This window comes from Myxine glutinosa, chromosome 5, assembly GCF_964187855.1.
Source record: "Myxine glutinosa chromosome 5, kmMyxGlut1.1, whole genome shotgun sequence".
Classification (NCBI taxonomy): domain Eukaryota; kingdom Metazoa; phylum Chordata; class Myxini; order Myxiniformes; family Myxinidae; genus Myxine; species Myxine glutinosa.
The window spans coordinates 39,537,565-39,558,394 of NC_136265.1; the positions used below are offsets into that span (position 1 = coordinate 39,537,565).

The 20,830-nt window shown below is 47.3% G+C and overlaps 1 protein-coding gene across 1 annotated transcript in view; it reads right to left on the reverse strand.

The window, feature by feature from the left end:
- The window catches only part of LOC137427662 (N-acetylneuraminate-9-phosphate synthase-like), a 444,861-nt gene that overhangs the window by 296,466 nt on the left and 127,565 nt on the right, over positions 1–20,830 (reverse strand). The gene's annotated exons all lie outside the window — the stretch shown is intronic.

Below are 20,830 nucleotides of genomic sequence, written 5' to 3' on the forward strand. Positions count from 1 at the left end.
GACCAATATCGGCTCGTGCACGTAGTGCCGGATTTCATAAGTCGAAGCATGGACTGCATGGTGCGCATGCGCTGAAGCGTGATATGGGTAGACATTCCGGCTACAGTGCTGTGTAACTGTGTTCCTTCAAGTTTTCTTCCGAAGGAGCCTATTTGCTCGCCCAGAGTGAAGATTTCAGGAAAGAAAAGTTTAGTTATTGGTACATTGGAGATGAGCATGTAATTGGAGAGCCAAGTGTCCTCAAATGGCGGACCGTGTCCATATCCATACTGCGAGCTAATCGGAATCTTCAGTGAAAAGGCCTCTGGTGTTTATCCATTCAGACCAACAAAACCCATCCAGCAGTTGATCCTCTCCGCGTTGTTGGTCACATCAACAAAAGATAGGTTTACAACCCTAACCTAACAACCCTAACCCGAACAACATCAACAAAAGACACTAAAACCGAAAAGTCTTTTTAAGCCAGATAGGGTTAGAATATCCCCCTTTGGGTTGTCATTTGGACTATAGACATCACGTTATTATGGGACATGCAATCATTGCACTTATCTTTGGAAACTTTTTAAGTTAACCCAGATTTCCTTTTCATGGATTTGAAGCACGAACTTAGTCAGACTAAACTGACAAACTGCCTCGAAACACCCATTGTGACACCTCATGTACCATTTGCATGTGTTTTGCATGAGTGTCATTCCATGCATGCCAATTTTAGCAATAAAATGGCTGAGCATTTTCCATTCATCATCACTTGAAATTTGAAGATGGTTCGACGACAACCCAGCATCCAAGACAGGGGAAGGGCCATTGGCTGGCTACAAGATGGACAAACTCAGACAACTGTGGCTCAGCATCGAAATGTAAGCCAAGGCGTTATTGGCAGACTCTGGCAGAGGTTCAGGACAACTAATGCTGTTCAGAATCGCCCACGTTCTGGAAGACCCCGATCAGCAACGGTGTCCGACCAGACCATTAGGAATCGTCTGCGAGACCGAGGTTTGCGATGCCGGCGTCCTGCAGTCCGACCACCGCTACTTGACCGTCACAAGGGCTCGCCGAGATTGGTGCAGACGTCATATCCGGTGGAACCGTGGTCAGTGGGCAGAGACAATGTTCACAGATGAGTCACGCTTCTCGCTCCAGTTCAATGATGGCCGGGCTCGTGTTTATCGTCGTCAAGGAGAGAGATTTGCTGATCTCAACGTCTACCATTTGGAGGAGGAAGTGTGATGGTGTGGCCGTGTGGGCGGTGATATCCATGAACCACAGAACCCCTCTGTACGTCGTCAACGGAAATTTAACTGGTCAGCGTTATCTCAACGAGATTGTTCAACCTCTGGTAAATCCACTTCTGCAGCGGATTGGACCAGGAGCTTGGTTCCAGGACGACAACGCAAGACCTCATCGTGCCAGGGTGGTGACCGACTTCCTGCAGCAGCAGAACGTTCAGCACATGGATTGGCCTGCATATTCACCCGACTTGTCACCCATTGAGCATGCGTGGGATGAACTAGGGCGGCGAGTTCGATCACATCACGACCCTGACGTCAACCTCCGGCAACTGGCTCAGCGATTAGTCGCAGAATGGCAAGCGATCCCTCAACGTTATTCCCAACGCCTGATGAACAGCATGCGCCAACGTTGTCAAGAATGTGTGAATGCTAACGGTGACTACACCAGTTACTGAAGCTTCTGCGACTTGTGTGAACATCATTTTGGGGGGTGCATGTCTCTTTTTCATCAGGGTTATAAACTCGTGTCTAATCAAAAGTTTTTGTTTTGTGTTTTCTGTTCTTGAGCCATCAAATAATTATTTTGTCATTAGTCGTCACTAGAGTCCCTGTATAAAGAGAGTTGCGCCATGCGCTGACCCGAGATTTCTGGTCACGTGATTTCGTGGCGCCATTTTGTGTCTAACTTCACCGTGCGTGAACGTCAGCTTGGTACGGGAATGTTGTTTATTGCCAAACAAAATGACTGCTTGTTCTGCTTTTGGTTGTTCAAACAAATCTGGGAAATATAAGATGTATAGATTTCCAAGTGATAAAGTCAGAAGACAAATTTGGGAAGCGAAAGTCAGACGAAAGAGCTGGAAAGCGATCGACTCCTCGAGACTCTGCCAGGTAGGCCCACGCCGCTTGATGATCGATGTTCAAAAGCATTTCTATCTGCTCGGTTTTTTTTTGGTTGTCTGTCCGTTGAAAACCATTTTAAAGGGAAGTGATTTGTGTTTGTTTATAATCTTCAAGGAGCTGACCAAAAATGCATTTCCGTGGGAAGAACCCTGCTCAATTTTTTTCGGGTAGTCCTAGCGGACCGCATATTGTCATTGATTGATGAAATGTCCCGGTACAGTGACATTGCCTGGTCTGCGGTTGGGTAGTCTGCGGGCAATGTCACTGTACTTTTTCAGAGAGAATTAATTTTGATTTTATAGGGGTGGGAAACCCATGGTCCGTTTTGTTTTCAGTTGTCTGTCCGTCCATTCAAAACTTATTCCGAGGCAAGTTATTTTTTTGGTTTAAAATCTTTAGCCTAATCGGCAATCATAAAAGCAATTTTAGGGGGGGACCTGCTCAATTTTTTTGCGGGTTGTGCAGCCATCCATACGTCCAAAATTTGACGAGTTATTGTTTGCTTTGTACAGTGCTCATGCGTCTTGTGGCATATTTGCTCAAATATTTCCCACCCCGGGATTTATGGCCAAATTGTAGTGATGGAAGATTTTGCACATTGGACGATCCCTATATATTTAACCTGGTGACAGCTATCGTTCCCAAAACATACAATATTTCTAGGTGATTAATGCAGTAAAACAGGTGTGTTTGTGTACCCACATTTAAAACTGGCTCAACTTTCAAAACCTGTTATCCTTGTTTGATACAGATACCTCAAATTATCCTGATACCTCAAAAGTAAGACAAACCAATGCAGAGAACGACAGCATTGGTTTGTCTTACTTATAATGTTAGCTCTTATATGCAGTGTTGGCTTGTAATATGCATTGCCATACCACTTTTAATATCACCACACAGCTCTTTTTCACGGCAATAGCTGAGTTTTTGACAAAACAAATATCACCTGTATGTAATAATAAGACTAAATATGTGTAGTAAATTTTTTTTTAGCAGGTTTAGAATATATCACCCCATATCGCGAATGTACATGTATATCTAATCCGACACACTTAGACACAAAATGGCGTCCAAATTTGAGTTGACACAACTCTCTATATACAGGGACTCTAGTCGTCACCATTTTAGCTCGTTAGCTTATATTTATATGCACAAATATTTTTGACCCTTAACTTCTTTTGAGTAGTCAACATCTCTACCATGAGGACCTGAACTTGGCGACGGAGACCGTTCGACCTTCTGAACGACACGCACACGCTGCGAGACGTGCAAACAAGAGAAGGGAGTAATATTCATAAAACACGAAAACCGAGCTGCAGTTCAATGTGCACCTGCTCAGGATCTGATAAAATAATTTGATTGAAGCTTCCTTGCACTTTCAGGGAGGGGCGATGTTCGTGGTGAGTGGGTAAAGTTCACTTGGATTGGTCTCACTCCTGTGTGTTTCATCCCGATGGGTTTGCTCGGAGCCAGAGGTTTCGATTATTCATCTCCATGTCGGTGTGAAGGTGTCAACATCGGAACACACACACACACACACACACCACAAACACACACACACACACACACACACACATACACACACACACACACACACACACACAGTTGTAAGCTGAGAAATGAGCAAACAGAGAGAAAATCCATACTCAGGTTATCTCCCATTCCTGCCACGTTACCCAACACCCCTGTGTCTCCAAATGCTTCTCGGTACCTTTCCACTCCAACTTTAAAGGTATCTTCTGTTTCTGCTGCCACTACCTCTCCAGGGAGACCATTCCATGTATTAACTACCCTTTGAGTGAAAGACCCCTGCCATACTATCGCTTTAACTCTTAACTCCTTTGTTCTCACACAAGGTTGTTCTTCGTGACTCTGGGGCCCTGGGAAAAAGTAAAGAATTGGAACCCCACACCCTTTATTCCCACAGAGAGCTATAAGTATGAAAAGGAAAATTTATATCATCATAGGAATGGAATGACGAGATCAATTTGACATCTCAGTGCGAGTTCATTGTGTCGGACTCGAAGAAAAAGCAAATAGTGTTTTTGCCTTGAGAGTCATCCAAGGGGTTGTGCATTTGAATCCAGGGACAAGGAAGGGTTTTGAGGTGATGTTCTAAAGTCGGTATTCTACCTGGGACGTCAGGGTCATTTGAGATGCTTGTTCTTTGTCCTCACTTAAACCGCAATCTCACCACTGTCAACACTCCACCACCACTCACCACTGCAGTCAATACTCACCTCATTTTTTAACAATGACTGCAGTCTTCTTAGGCTGCGTTTACACGTCCCCGAGAGCCGAGTAATCAGGTCGGGTAACTCATCGGCCCTCGAGAAGAAAGATGTCCCCAGTGGGTAAACCGCAGCATGGACCTACTGGACTACTTAAGTTCGCTCGTTTGCGCCTGCGCGAAGAGACTCGTGGGTATACAAGGTCATCAAAGTTTCCTGAGCTATTCCCCGGCTTGGTCCGTGTTGTGAGCTATTCCTGGGAACGTGTGGACGCCATGACAAAGGAGAAGAGTCTTGATGGTATGCGCGATAAGCAGTGTACCCGACATGCGGGGATAACGTGTGAACGCAGTGTTACCTACACCAAAAACTGCACCCATCCCACACCAAGGCACACCATCACCAATGCCTAATCTCGACCTACCTTCTCCTTTGTAGACTGCCTCCATAAATGCAACCAACTTTTATCGACAAATTCTTCACGCTCCATTGACTCCTAAAAATAAACATGGGGGCAACACCCCTGACGTTCACCTGGTAGGGCAAAGCAGTGTAATACACTGACTAAAGGTATTTTAAAACAATTTCAATGGTTGCTAGAGGACAGGGCAACATCTCGAATCATATTAACATAATCATAAGACTTTAAACCAACAAACAAAAAATACCTATTTTGGGGGGCAAGCCCCCCCCCCCCCCCCATAGACCACCTCAGACCACGATTTTTAAATGCCAGCAAAAAACTTTGGTTCAACACTGATGATGAAGGTTGGAGTGAAGTTTCATCAGAATTGCATGTGTAGTTGCTGAGAAGAAAGCAAATATACTTATTTTGGGAGGCAACCCCTCCCCCCCCCCCTTCCCACCCCCCCCCCCGTAGATTCCCAAAGGGGCAGATGCTTTAAATGCCGTGAACAAACGTTGAAAGTTGTGGTGGTCATGTCATGCGCGAATCTTTCATCGCTCTGTCTTGTTTGGTGTTGCTTTTTAGCTGGGCTTGGATTAGTCTGTGGGCGGTGCAGGTAACTTCCAGGTTGTTGTTAACATGGTTGGAAAATGAGTCAAGAACAAGTGAACCGATCTGAAAACAAGAGAACAGAGGAAGATAAAACTGGTGTGATATATGTTTTGATGTGGGCAGCGCCAGGGACACTGGAGACAGAGGGGAACCTCCATGCTTCACCAAGCGTGGAGGAGTGGCACGCACACCTGATGATTTTTAATGATGGTGGAGTTGCTTCCCTTTATTTGTAAACCGGAAGCTGCATGCTCAAACTGACAGTGTATTATTTGCTCTGTGTTCAATGAGAAAACGTATTTGTCTGGGGAGAAAACCCATGTGTTGCAGAATTTTAATATAAATGCGATTTAATTTGTGATTGGAGTTATGCTGTTTGGAATGAAAATAGAGATATTGAGTTCATGTGAAGGAGGAAATGACGTGACCATTTCTATACTTTCTCAGCGTGAGATTCGCGGATCGCCATATGCAGATTAGCCATTGACTGGGAAAAAAACCATTCAGACTGGGTACGTTTTTCGTGCAAGTCCTTCGCGAACCTGCTGTCCATGCTTTATGTTCGACGACAGATGGCACAGGACTGTGGAATTTATTGGTTCCATGGTTTAGCATTCATCGTTTCCGCATTGTTTGTTTGCTTCCGGGTCCCCACCCATGCGTAGCACAGGTATCTCACGAGTAAACATAATTTCAAAACACACCTTCAAAACAAGTGTGTGTTACGAGAAAAACTACTACCTCCATTAAAATTACTACCACCCCATAATGAACTCAGAATAATGACTAGGTTGTGGTGGGCACAAGGGACAATAAATCCGCGCACCAGTGGGTGGCGCGAGCGTCCAGGCGGGGAACGAAAACGCATGCCCCGCCTTTCGACCGATCGGCCACGCCCGGGGGCAAGGCGTGGCCTCGGGACATATATGCGGGCTCTAAGCTCGAGCTCACCCAGTGCTGAAGTGCGAGCTCTTAATAAAGACTCTTTGTTTGTACCAACGCGTTGTGGCCTACCTCTCTGGCAATCGAGTCGTGTGTGCACAGCACCACACTGGTGACCCCGATTGGTTCAGCCGTTGCTGACCCCCGAACGCGCCATGGCTACCAACGCCGTCGCCGTCAAACTCCTGGAGTTTTGGGAAGCACAAGCCGACGTTTGGTTTGTGCAGGCCGAAGCTCAATTACAGCTCCGAGGCATCACGGCGGACGAGACCCGGTACTACCACGTGGTCGCCGCCCTCGGGCCCGGCACTGCCGCCCGAGTCGTGTCCATCCTTCGGCGCCCGCCGGGCGACAACAAGTACGAGGCGCTCAAACATCTCCTCCTCGCCACGTTCAGGCTCACGGAGATCGAACGGGCCGACCGCCTCCTGGACCTTCCCGCCCTCGGCGACACACGACCATCCGTCCGGATGGATTTCATGCTGTCGCTGCTTGGAGACCAGCGCCCGGATTTCTTGTTCCGTGAACTTTTCCTCCGCCAGCTACTGATACAGGTGCGCCTCGCGCTGGCCGGTTCCAACATCACGGAACCCCGCGCCCTGGCCGGAGAGGGCGACAAGTTTTTCGCGGCCTGCGACACGCGGTCGGTTTACGGTGCTGCCATAGTGGATCCCGGGGCAGAGGCTACAGCGCCCCCGGCTTCCCTCATGGCCGCTGCTGCGCCCCGCCCGCTACCGCCGCCGCCACCACCCCGGCCGTCGCGGCCGTCACCGCCACAAACCTGGTGCTACTACCACGCCAGGTTCGGCCGCAAGGCTAAAACGTGCCGCCCGCCGTGCTCTTTTGATGGGTCAGGAAACGACCGGGCTGGAGCTCATTAGCGGCCCTGAGCGTCGGCCATTCCGGCAGCCTCCTGTTCATCACGGACACCTTGTCCGGGCGCCGTTTCCTTTGCGACACAGGAGCGCAGGGAAGCGTCCTCCCTGCCTCCGCGTCAGACAAGCAAGCCACGGGCCGGGGCCCCGCTTTGCTTGCCGCCAACGGTACACCCATCCGCACATTCGGGAAGCGTTGCCTCTCAGTGCGGTTCGGAGGGCAGTGCTTTCAATGGTCGTTCGTCACCGCCAGCGTGCCAATGGCCCTGCTCGGTGTGGATTTCCTATGTGCGCATGGTTTGTTGGTCGACGTTAAGCGCAGACGTCTCGTCCAGGCCGAAACCTTCAGCTCGCTCGCTTGTTTGCTGAGCGGCTCTTTGAGCGGCTCACTCAGCGGCTCCCCGAGCGGCTTGCTGAAAGGTTCCGTCCCGGCGAGTTTAATTTGCAGGCTTCCGGCAGCGGACGACTTTACCCGCCTCCTAGCCAGTTTCCCGGCCCTCACGCGGCCCACCTTCTCAGCGGGGGCCTTTAAACACGGGGTGGAGCACCATATACCCACGGTCGGCCCGCCGGTCTACGCCCGGGCACGCCGACTCGAACCCACGAAGCTCGCCGTGGCGAAGGCGGAGTTCGCCACGCTGGAACGGCTGGGTATTGTGCGGTGCTCAAACAGCGCTTGGGCCTTTCCGCTGCACTTGTGCCGAAGCCCGGCGGGCGATGGTGGCCGTGCGGTGACTACCGCCGCCTCAATGATGCCACCACCCCCGACCGCTACCCAGTCCTGCATGTCCAGGACTTTTCCGCCCGGTTGGCAAACACGACCGTGTTTTCCAAGGTGGACCTCATCCGAGGCTACCACCAGGTCCCCGTACAACCGGGCGATGTCCCGAAGATCGCCGTCATCACCCCTTTCGGCCTCTTCGAGTTCCTGCGAATGCCTTTTGGGTTGAAGAATGCGGCCCAGGCGTTCCAACAGCTTATGGACAGCGTCTTGCGTGACTTACCTTTCCTCTATGTCTACCTGGACGACATCCTAGTCGCGAGCGCGTCCCGGGAGGAGCACCTGCTCCACCACCGCACGCTTTTCGAACGCCTGGGCCAGCATGGCCTAATCATCAACCCCGCAAAGTGCCGTTTCGGCGTCGCCACCATCGACTTCTTGGGGCACCGCATCACCAGGCAAGGGGCCGTCCCTTTACCGGCCAAGGTAGAGGTGGTCAAGGATTTCCCGTGACCCCGCACGATCAAGGGGCTCCAGGAGTTCCAGGGCATAGTAAATTTTTACCACCGCTTCGTGCCCCACGTCGCCCAGCTCCTCCGCCCCCTGCACGAGGCCCTCCAGGGCAAGCCGGGCAAAGGTGACATCGCCTGGTCAGAGCCGATGGCCGCGGCGTTTGCGGGCGCAAAGCTGGCCCTGGCCAACGCCACCATGCTGGCGCACCCGGCGCCCGATGCACAGATCGCCCTCACCACCGACGCGTCGGACTACGCGGTGGGCGCGGTGCACGAGCAGTGGGTGCGTGGTGCTTGGCAGCCGCTGGCGTTTTTTAGCCAGCAGCTTCACCCTCACGAACGCCGCTACAGCACCTTCGACCGCGAGCTGCTCGGGCTCCACCTGGTGGTGCGGCACTTCACCAATCTGCTGGAGGGCCGCCCGTTCACGGCTTTCGTCGACCACAAGCCCCTTGTGTTCGCGATGGCCAAGGTCGCCGAGCCATGGTCGGCACGGCAGCAGCGTCACCTCTCTGCCGTGTCTGAGTATACGACGGACATCCGTCACGTGGCGGGTAAAGACAACCCGGTGGCGGATTGTCTTTCCCGGTCCGTCACGCACGCGGTCCACCTCGGGATCGACTATGCCCGGATGGCGGAGGACCAGACTGCCGACCCCGGCATCCAGGCCTTGCGGACCGCCATCACGGGCCTCCGCGTCACAGAGGTGCCATTCGACGCCGCGGGCGCGGCCCTCCTTTGCGACGTCTCCCTCGGCCGGCCTCGCCCCATCGTGCCCGCTGGCTGGCAGCGCCCAGTGTTCGACGCCATCCACGGCCTGTCCCACCCGGGCACGAAGGCCTCCCAGAAGCTCGTCGCAGCGAAGTTCGTCTGGCATGGCCTCAGGAAGGACGTCCGCGACTGGGCCAGGACGTGCCTCGCGTGCCAGTGCGCAAAGGTCCACCGCCACACCCAGGCCCCGTTGGCCCCGTTTGCGGTGCCCGAGCGTCGGTTCAACCACGTGCACGTCGACTTGGTGGGACCTCTGCCCCCCTCGCGGGGGTTCACCCACCTCCTCACCATGGTGGACCGCACCACACGGTGGCCGGAGGCCGTCCCATTGGCGGCGACGTCTGTGGCTGATGTGGTGCAGGCCTTCATCGCCACTTGGGTTGCCCGGTTCGGTGCCCCCTCGGACATCTCGTCCGAACGCGGCCCCCAGTTCACCTCGGAGCTGTGGGGTGCGGTGGCGCAAGGGCTCGGCGTAAAACTACACCGCACCACGGCCTACCACCCCCAGGCCAATGGCCTGTGCAAGCGCTTTCATCGCTCGATGAAGGCCGCGCTCCGGGCCAGCCTCCGCGACGGCAGCTGGGCCGACAGGCTCCCCTGGGTCCTGCTGGGCCTCAGGACGGCGCCCAAGGACGACCTGCGCGCGTCCTCGGCGGAGCTGGTCTTCGGGCAACCACTGCGGGTACCGGGCGAATTTATCCCCGACTCCACGGCTCCTTGGTCCGCGGCGCAACAGCGCTCCACCCTGCAGGAGACCGCCTGGAGGTTCGCCCCGGTGCCAATGGCACACCACGGTTGCCCGCCTTCCCACGTCGCCCCGGAGCTTCACACGGCAAAGTACGTGTTCATCCGGCACGACGCCCACCGGGCACCGCTACGGCCCCCGTACGACGGGCCCTTCCGCGTGCTGGAGACCGGGGACAAATATTTCACCGTCGACATCGGCGGTGCCCCGGATCGTATCTCCGTGGACCGCCTCAAGCCGGCCCACCTCGATCTCGACCACTCCCCGCAAGCAGCTCTGCCTCCACGTCGAGGCCGACCCCGGCGGTCGGACCCCCGGCACCCCCCAGCCCCACCGTCCCGCTACCCCCCAGCCCTGCACGCATCGCCAGGGGGCGATTCGGCCAGGTCATCCGGCTTCCCTGCAAACTCACCCTTCAGGTGCGCGGAAATTCTGGGGGGGCGCGTGTGGCGGGCACAAGGGACAATAATTCCGCGCACAAGTGGGTGGCGCGAGCATCCAGGTGGGGAACGAAAACGCATGCCCTGCCTTTCGACCGATCGGCCACGCCCGGGGGCAAGGTGTGGCCTCGGGACATATATGCAGGTTTTAGCTCGAGCCCGCCCAGTGCTGAAGTGCGAGCTCTTAATAAAGACTCTTTGTTTGTTCCAACGCGTTGTGGCCTACCTCTCTGGCAATCGAGTCGTGTATGCACAGCACCACAAGGTTAATATTAAAGCACAGAAGGCAGCCTGAATGATAACAAAGAGTGGAGATGCAACCGCTGACCACCGGGTGTTAACAACACAGCCGCTCTTACAGCACCTCAGGTTGCCACGAACCGCATATGGGAAGGCACCAAGCCTGCATCTCCTCTTTTATATCTGCGATTATTATACAATTCAGAATAATGATGAGATTAATATTGAAACTCAGAAACCAGTCCGAATAATAATAATGAGTGGAGATGCAGCCTCGGACAATCTGCTGTGAACAACACCACTGCTCTTACAGCACATCCGGTTGCCGCGAATATGGTGTTTGAATGCGCCAGGCCGGCATCTCATGTTGTGCATCTTTGATTTTTATTCCAGTAAAAGAATTTGGAATTGGAATTGTGACTCTGCTCTGATCCATCTACCTCATCACCCTGCACCATCACACCGGCATACTATTATAGTGCAAAATTTTGGCGAGCCAAAATTAATTAATTAAATAAGTACTTAATCAATCGCTAATAATTAAATAACTCCTCAATTACTTGATTAATCAAAAAAACAAAAAATATTGTTTTTGACAAAGGACTTGCTCACTATTGTGCCGAAATTTCAGCTTCCTAGCTCAAAGGATGGCTGAGATATCGCCCGGACAAACAAACAAGAAAGCAAGAAAACATACAACCAGCGTGAAAACTGAGTACTCCCTTTCAGCGTGCGTCATTGCCGAGCCCCCTTCGGTGCCCAGAAATGATGTTATGCAGCACCTGGGGATGGCATAAGAAAGGTGCGGTGTACAACAAACAAACAAGAAAGCAAGAAAGAAAGAAAACAACCAGAGTGAAAACTGAGTGCTCTCTTTCAGCGTGTGTCATTGCCGAGCCCCCTTCGGTGCCCGGAAATGATGTTATGCAGCACCTGGGGATGGCATAGGAAAGGTGCAGTGTACAACAAACAAACAAGAAAGCAAGAAAGAAAGAAAACAACCAGAGTGAAAACTGAGTGCTCCCTTTCAGCGTGTGTCACTGCCGAGCCCCCTTCGGTGCCCGGCAATGACGTTTTGCAGTGCCTGGAGATGGCGTAGGAAAGGAGCGGTGTGCAATTAATTGATTAATCAATAAATAATTAATCGATTAAATGATTAATCAATAAATCAAAAATATCCTTGATAGCCACAACACTTGCTCACTGTCATGTCCAAATATTAGCTTCCTAGCTCAAAACGTGCCTGAGATATTGGCCAAATGAGAAAGAAAATAAATGAATGATTAATAATGAAAATAAATAAATAATAATCATAAAAAAATTAAATTATTCATCAATTCGGTCAGAGAACACATAAACCACCACCATTTCATCAGAATCTGTGACTTAAAAAACAAAAATTGTCATTAATCGAATTAAATAATTAATCGATTAATTGATTAATTGATTAATTAATAAATCAAAAATAGCCTTTGCAGCCAAATCACCTGGTCATTGGCATGTCCAAATATCAGCTTCCGAACTAAAAAGGTGCCTGAGATAATGGCCAGAAGAGAAAGTAAATTTAATTAATTAAATAAGTACTTAATGAATTGCTAATAATTAAATAACTCGTCAATTAATTGATTAATCAAAAAACAAAAAATACAGTTTTTGAAGAAGTACTCAGTCACTATTTTGCCGAAATTTCAGCTTCCTAGCTCGAAGGATGGCTGAGATATCGCCCAGACAAACAAGAAAGAAAACAAGACAAGTCCAGATACATTCAAAGTACACCGCCCCCATGCCAAATAATTAAATATCCTACAGCGCGGCATTGCCGGGGCGCCTAAGGCGCCCGGCAATACCGCAGTGCACCTCATAGAGGCTGCATTGGGAGGGAGAGGTGTACGCTAATTGATTGATTAATTGTATAATTAAAATCAATAAAAGATTATCACAAAATATTTTCTTAATCAATTGGCTAATAGCATAACTAAACCACAAGTGCTTCATCCGAAAATGTATCTTTTAGAAATTTAATTAAATAAGTCATTCATAAAAAATTAAATAAACAATTGATTAATCAATAATTATTAATCAATTAATCAATAAATAATTAATCGATTAAATGATTAATCAATAAATCAAAAAATCCTTGATAGCCACATCACTTGGTCACTGTCATGTCCAAATATTAGCTTCCCAGCTCAAAAGGTGCCTGAGATATTGGCCAAATGAGAAAGAAAATAAATAAATGATTAATAATGAAAATAAATAAATAATAATCATTAAAAAAATTAATTATTAATCAATTCGGTCACAGAACACATAAACCACCACCATTTCATCAGAATCTGTAACTGAATTATTATTATTTTTTTCTTAGTAATTAATCGAATAATTAAATAATTAATCGATTAATTGATGAATCAATAAGTCAAAAATATCCTTGATAGCCACATCACTTGGTCACTGTCATGTCCAAATATTAGCTTCCGAGCTCAATAGGTGCCTTTGATATTGGCCAAATGAGAAAGAAAATAAATGAATGATTAATAATGAAAATAAATAAATAATAATCATAAAAAAATTAAATTATTCATCAATTCGGTCAGAGAACACATAAACCACCCCCATTTCATCAGAATCTGTGACTTAAAAAACAAAAATTGTCATTAATCGAATTAAATAATTAATCGATTAATTGATTAATTGATTAATTAATAAATCAAAAATAGCCTTTGCTATTCCCGAATTAAATAATTAATCGATTAATTGATTAATTGATTAATTAATAAATCAAAAATAGCCTTTGCAGCCAAATCACCTGGTCATTGGCATGTCCAAATATCAGCTTCCGAACTAAAAAGGTGCCTGAGATAATGGCCAGAAGAGAAAGTAAATTTAATTAATTAAATAAGTACTTAATGAATTGCTAATAATTAAATAACTCGTCAATTAATTGATTAATCAAAAAACAAAAAATACAGTTTTTGAAGAAGTACTCAGTCACTATTTTGCCGAAATTTCAGCTTCCTAGCTCGAAGGATGGCTGAGATATCGCCCAGACAAACAAGAAAGAAAACAAGACAAGTCCAGATACATTCAAAGTACACCGCCCCCATGCCAAATAATTAAATATCCTACAGCGCGGCATTGCCGGGGCGCCTAAGGCGCCCGGCAATACCGCAGTGCACCTCATAGAGGCTGCATTGGGAGGGAGAGGTGTACGCTAATTGATTGATTAATTGTATAATTAAAATCAATAAAAGATTATCACAAAATATTTTCTTAATCAATTGGCTAATAGCATAACTAAACCACAAGTGCTTCATCCGAAAATGTATCTTTTAGAAATTTAATTAAATAAGTCATTCATAAAAAATTAAATAAACAATTGATTAATCAATAATTATTAATCAATTAATCAATAAATAATTAATCGATTAAATGATTAATCAATAAATCAAAAAATCCTTGATAGCCACATCACTTGGTCACTGTCATGTCCAAATATTAGTTTCCCAGCTCAAAAGGTGCCTGAGATATTGGCCAAATGAGAAAGAAAATAAATAAATGATTAATAATGAAAATAAATAAATAATAATCATTAAAAAAATTAATTATTAATCAATTCGGTCACAGAACACATAAACCACCACCATTTCATCAGAATCTGTAACTGAATTATTATTATTTTTTTCTTAGTAATTAATCGAATAATTAAATAATTAATCGATTAATTGATGAATCAATAAGTCAAAAATATCCTTGATAGCCACATCACTTGGTCACTGTCATGTCCAAATATTAGCTTCCGAGCTCAATAGGTGCCTTTGATATTGGCCAAATGAGAAAGAAAATAAATAAATGATTAATAATGAAAATAAATAAATAATAATCATAAAAAAATTAAATTATTAATCAATTCGGTCAGAGAACACATAAACCACCACCATTTCATCAGAATCTGTGACTTAAAAAAAAAATTGTCATTAATCGAATTTAATAATTAATCGATTAATTGATTAATTGATTAATTAATAAATCAAAAATAGCCTTTGCAGCCAAATCACCTGGTCATTGGCATGCCCAAATATCAGCTTCCTAACTCAAAAGGTGCTTGAGTTAATGGTCAGAAGAGAAAGGAAATTTGATTAATTAAATAAGTACTTAATTAATCGCTTATAATTAAAGAACTCCTCAATTAATTGATTAATCAAAAAACAAAAAATACTCTTTTTGATATAGGACTTGCTCACTATTGTGCCGAAATTTAAGCTTCCTAGCTCAAAGGATGGCTGAGATATCGCCCGGACAAACAAACAAACAAACAAGAAAGAAAGAAAGACAAGTACACATACATTCAAAGTACACCGCCCCCATGCCAAATAATTAAATATCCTACAGCGCGGCATTGCCGGGGCGCCTCCGGCGCCCGGCAATACCGCAGTGCAGCTCATCGAGGCTGCATTGGGAGGGAGAGGTGTCCACTAATTGATTGATTAATTGTATAATTAAAATCAATAAAAGATTATCACAAAATATTTTCTTAATCAATTGGCTAATACCATAACAAAACCACTCGTGCTTCATCCGAAGATGTATCTTTTAGAAATTTAATCAAATAAGTCATTAATAAAAAATTAAATAATTAATTGATTAATCAATAAGTAATTCATCGATTAATCAATAAATAATGAATCGATTAAATGAATAATCAAATAATCAAAAATATCCTTGATAGCCACATCACTTGGTCACTGTCATGTCCAAATATTAGCTTCCCAGCTCAAAAGGTGCCTGAGATATTGGCCAAATGAGAAAGAAAATAAATAAATGATTAATAATGAAAATAAATAAATAATAATCATTTAAAAATTAAATTATCAATCAATTCGGTCACAGAACACATAAACCACCACCATTTCATCAGAATCTGTAACTGGGGGAAAAAAATTTTTTTTAGTAATTAATCGAATAATTAAATAATTAATCGATACATTGATTAATTGATAAATCAAAAATATCCTTGATAGCCACATCACCTGGTCACTCATGTCCAAATATTAGCTTCTGAGCTCAAAAGGTGCCTGAGATATTGGCCAAATGAGAAAGAAGATAAATAAATGATTAATAATGAAAATAAATAAATAATAATCATTAAAAAATTAAATTATTAATCAATTCGGTCAGAGAACACATAAACCACCACCATTTCATCAGAATCTGTAACTTTAAAAAAAAAATTTTTTTGCCATTAATCAAATAATTAAATAATTAATCGATTATTTGATTAATTGATTAATTAATAAAACAAAAATAGCCTTTGCAGCCAAATCACCTGGTCATTGGCATGTCCAAATATCAGCTTCCTAACTCAAAAGGTGCCTGAGTTAATGGTCAGAAGAGAAATGAAATTTAATTAATTAAATAAGTACTTCATTAATCGCTAATAATTAAATAACTCATCAATTAATTGATTAATCAAAAAACAAAAAATATTGTTTTTGACAAAGGACTTGCTCACTATTGTGCCGAAATTTCAGCTTCCTAGCTCAAAGGATGGCTGAGATATCGCCCGGACAAACAAACAAACAAACAAGAAAGAAAGAAAGCAAGAAAGAAAGAAAGCAAGAAAACAAACAACCAGAGTGAAAACTGAGTACTCTCTTTCAGCATGCGTCACTGCCGAGCCCCCTTCGGTGCCCAGCAATGAGGATTTGCAATGACTGGAGATGGCATAGGAAAGGAGCGGTGTACAAAAACAAACAAACAAACAACCAGAGTGAAAACTGAGTACTCTCTTTCAGCGTGCGTCACTGCCGAGCCCCCTTCGGTGCCCAGCAATGACGGTTTGCAATGCCTGGAGATGGCACAGAAAAGGTGCTGTGTCCAACAAGAAAACAATAAAGCAAGAAACCAGAGTGAAAACTGAATACTCCCTTTCAGCGTGCGTCATTGCCGAGCCCCCTTTGGTGCCCAGCAATGACGATGTGCAATGCCTGGAGATGGCACAGGAAAGGTGCGGTGTACAACAAGAAAACAAGAAAGCAAGAAACCAGAGTGAAAACTGAGTACTCCCTTTCAGCATGCGTCATTGCCAAGCCCCCTTTGGTGCCCGGCAATGGCGATATGCAGCGCCTGGAGATGGCACAGGAAAGGTGTGGTGTACAACAATTACCAGACATTTGAATACAAATAAATCAAACAATTCCGGAAGTGTACGAATTTGGTAGTATGGCTTCTTCTTCTTCCTGATTGCCATCACACTTAACTCAGAAACGTGAGCCACATACACTCAGAAACGTGAGCCACATTCACTCAGAAACGTGAGCCACATTCACTCAGAAACGTGAGCCACTCCCCTTCCTCTCCTGCCTCCCCCCTCCCCCCTCCCCCCCACTTCCCCCCCCCCCCTCCTTCGCCCCCCTCTCCCCACCCTTCCCCCCTCCCCTTTCCCTCCTCGCCTACCCTCCTCTTTCCCTCCTCTCCTCCCCTCCCCTTTAAGATATAAATTCTCTGTAAAAGAGCTTTCACTTCTGACTGCTCCCCTTCCCCTTCGCCCCACCCTTCCCCCCTTCTTCCCCCCTCCCCGTTCCCCCTTCCCCTCCCCTCCTCCTCCCCCCCCCATTCCCCTCCCCTCTCCCTCCCCCTCCTCCCCTCTTCTCCCACAGTTCCCCTCCCCTCGCCTCCTCCTTCCCCCCCCCCCCCCCCGTTCCCCCAACCCTCCCCTGCCCGGCAACGCCGGGTACTTCTGCCAGTTATTTAATGACAGAGACCAATATCGGCTCGTGCACGTAGCACTCGTGAATTGACTTGCATGGTGTGCAAGTGGGAAAAAGGAATGTGAGCACAAGAGGTGTGCAAGAGAGCTTGGTGTGTGGAATGAATGGTGTGGAATGAGTGGTGTGGAATGGGTGGTGTGGAATGCATGGTGCGATGGAGTGAATGGGGGGAGATGGACCCTTTCACGAATACCCGGGGAGGGTAGTTTAAAGTCAGGTAGAGGGCTTAGGTAAATTGTTGGATATTGACATCTGTGGTGCAGGAAGTAGCCAGAAGTGCTTGGATGGGTGCATGAGTCAGTGAATGGCTGGGCGTGTGGGCTTTGTTGGTGCGTATGGTTATTGGGGCACTCCGCCACTGGTAGTTTGTCGGCCAGGTGAGGCTGCAGGTAGGCTCTGGGAGCCAGTCAGAGTAGTGTTCAATGGGGCCCGAGGATCCAAGGAAAGGACCCGGGTAGCCCAATGCCAGAGAGGGCATCAGAGGGGTGAGAGAGCCAGGAGGTGCCTTCCCCGATTTAGGGTAGTCGCAAGGAGCAAGGGAAGCTCGGGTGGCGACTTCAGTGGCGGAGGTGTGCAGGTAGGTAGACCTGCTAGTGGAGCCACACGACCCAGCCCCGAAATTGTGCAAAGGCACAGTAAGAAAAATTGGGGAGTGAGACCCAAATTTGGAGGGCACCACAGGATGGGTCAATGGGAATTGGTTTTTAGAACCACATAGTTTAAAGATGCGGATTGGCAGGGCATGACCCCGGGTAGTGTAACCGAGTTAATGTTATTAGAGTATAGGGAGATCTCTTCTTCTATATGAGAAATCTCTTCGCACCATCCACATCCACTCACCAAGGAGACGGAACTCCACACCAGGTTTTGTGAACGATTTGAGTGGGTGAGACGCATCTCGACGTGATTTGACAATGTGTTTATTCCATTCCTTCCTTCTTGGGAGGGATTGGAAGACTAATTTGGTTTAGAGGGGGATATGGGAGACAGGACGTAGAGACGAATTTGTAAAGTGTAAATACAAGGAGGGGTAAAGGTACTGTAGTGTAGCCGACGTTGGGGGGTGTACGGACAGTAGGGACGAGTCTGCTCTGCTCGCTCCTCCGTGCCCCTCGCGTTGCATTACCTTGTATTGTGTGTACCTTTGTGTCCTTTCCTTTGCTAACTGTGCTTTGTCTCTCCTCCCCACCCATGGACCCATTTTGGAGGGGAAGTGTGTAGGAACACTGAACTGTGCAGCTGCAACTGGATATACTTGTGCAGCACCCCTGCTGCATTTTGCTGCACCACAATACACATTATGGACCACACGTTCTGTGGCCTTGCCTTTTTGCTGAGCAGTCATTTGCTGCAAACTTACCTTGCACCTGCGGACCACTGGTTTTTAAAGTGGCGTCGATGTCATGCAGTCGAACCACATGAGATTGGCCCTGCTAGCCATAAAAACGGACACGGTTTGTACATTGTATTCTGGTGTGCCAGGAAAGAAGACCTTTAAGTTTTTTATTATTGCACACCGAAGATGAAGCAGGAATCAAGAAGATGCAGCCAAGCAGCAAATATGACATTTGAAATGTGAACTTTTTGTGAAATGTGTATTGGTGCTTGGTGCATTGCTGTGCTTTTTCTCCCCTCCAAACTTCTTTCCAAAAAGAACAGGTCCTGGGTTATAGAAATGTAAATAGTTAGGGTTTGTAATTGTAAATAAGATGCTACCCACCGGCTTTATGTTTAGTTTCAAAACAATTCCGCAATTCGGTTAGCTGTGGGTGTGAGTCGGTTAGAGTTAGTTACACAACGCAGTAGGTGGGACATATCTAGTGTTGTAAAACTGTCACATACAGGGAGTTAGATTAAATGTTAGAGGGGAACCACATCTAAGTGTCACACGTAATTAAAAAACTAGTCCCAAACCTTTCTCAAAACCGGTCGTTCTCACTTGTGTGGGTTCGACTCGGGGATGAGTCTGGCAAGGGAGGGGGGCAGTGCTGCGGTTTTGAGATTGTCACATTGAAGTCATTAAAGGTTAAAGGGTTGCCCTCCATAGTTAATCACACGAGCAACATAAAGGCCCATTTGTAGTATAGTTATGTCTTAGTATGTGTAAGAATAGGCCATTTCCCCTCTTAGTGCCTGCGTTGTGTAAAGACCGGAGAATAGGCCATTACATTCATTTTGCGTCCCACCTCCAATTCTACCTCTATGGGCGTAATATGGGATGGGTGCAATTCTACCTCTATGGGCGTAATTGATCCCGCGCCCCATTCGGCTGACCACTAGTCGAGTAACACGAGGTAGGCCTGAAAAGGAGGAGCGCGGGGTCGGGGTGAGCGGCGTTGAGATTCTGAGCGGCGGAGGCTATGACGGTAAGAGCCACCAGCCAATCAGGGCTCGAGCGGCATGGCGTGAGAGGGCGTGGTAAAGCGCATCTGGTGAGTTTGAGAAGGTTCGCGGGGCTTGCCTATATAACGTGCTGCGCAAAGCCCTCATGAGGACTTATCAGCAGGACTTGAAGGGTTTTTGCTTAAGGACTTGTCGGGAAACGACTTGACTTGCACCAGTGGCGCGATAGGACTTACAAGCAAGACTTGAACGGCGGTGGCGAAAGGATTAGGACTCGCAAGTGGAGAGCGTTGCAAAGGACTTGTTGGGGATATGTGCATTGTTTGAGGACTTGCGCACAGAGAGAGAAGAAGAGGCGTTGAACTGTACGAAGTACGCGGGCCAGACGGGCCGGTAACGCATATTGCGCTTTTCACCCACGCGAGTAAGCACGGCCATAGCCGCAAGTGAATAACAGCCAGCCGCGCCAAAGTCCGCTCCCTACCATTTCACCCCGTGATAACCCGCTCCGTTCAGACGACACGCGGCGAGCTCCTGCCTTCTCCTCCTTCCATCTGCACGGGATGTGCCGGGGTCCGGAGAGAGGGCTGCACAGGAGCCATCCCTGGACGCGCTGAACATCGTCCTGCCATCTGCAATCCCTGTGTGAGTGTATGTGTGAGACGGGCCCGTGTCCTTGGGATTAAGAATAAGACTATATAAGCTGCTCTGTGTCTCTGCTCTTGAATCATTGTGTATAGTGTAAATAAACCTGTTCTTCCTTTCTGATTCGATCGTGCCCGTGATTTCTCCATTGACTAAGCGTGGTACGAATAAAACCGCTTGAATCGGGTTCCACCATCTAAACGGCGCGGATCGCATGTACGCAACCGCTTGGCGTATCAACACACGTGGTTCGTGCGAGGCTTGTCTCCTCGCTTCAGGGCAGCGCGAGTATTTAAGTAATAGCGAATTTGGTCCTGATACCCTATTTCGCGCTGTCCGGAAGGGACGTCATAGTTCTCGGGTCGCGCCTTGTCAGTCAAAGTCAAGGGGACTAATCCTCCCTTGGTAAGGGGAGAAGGCCGGCTACAGATCCGCAACAATATAT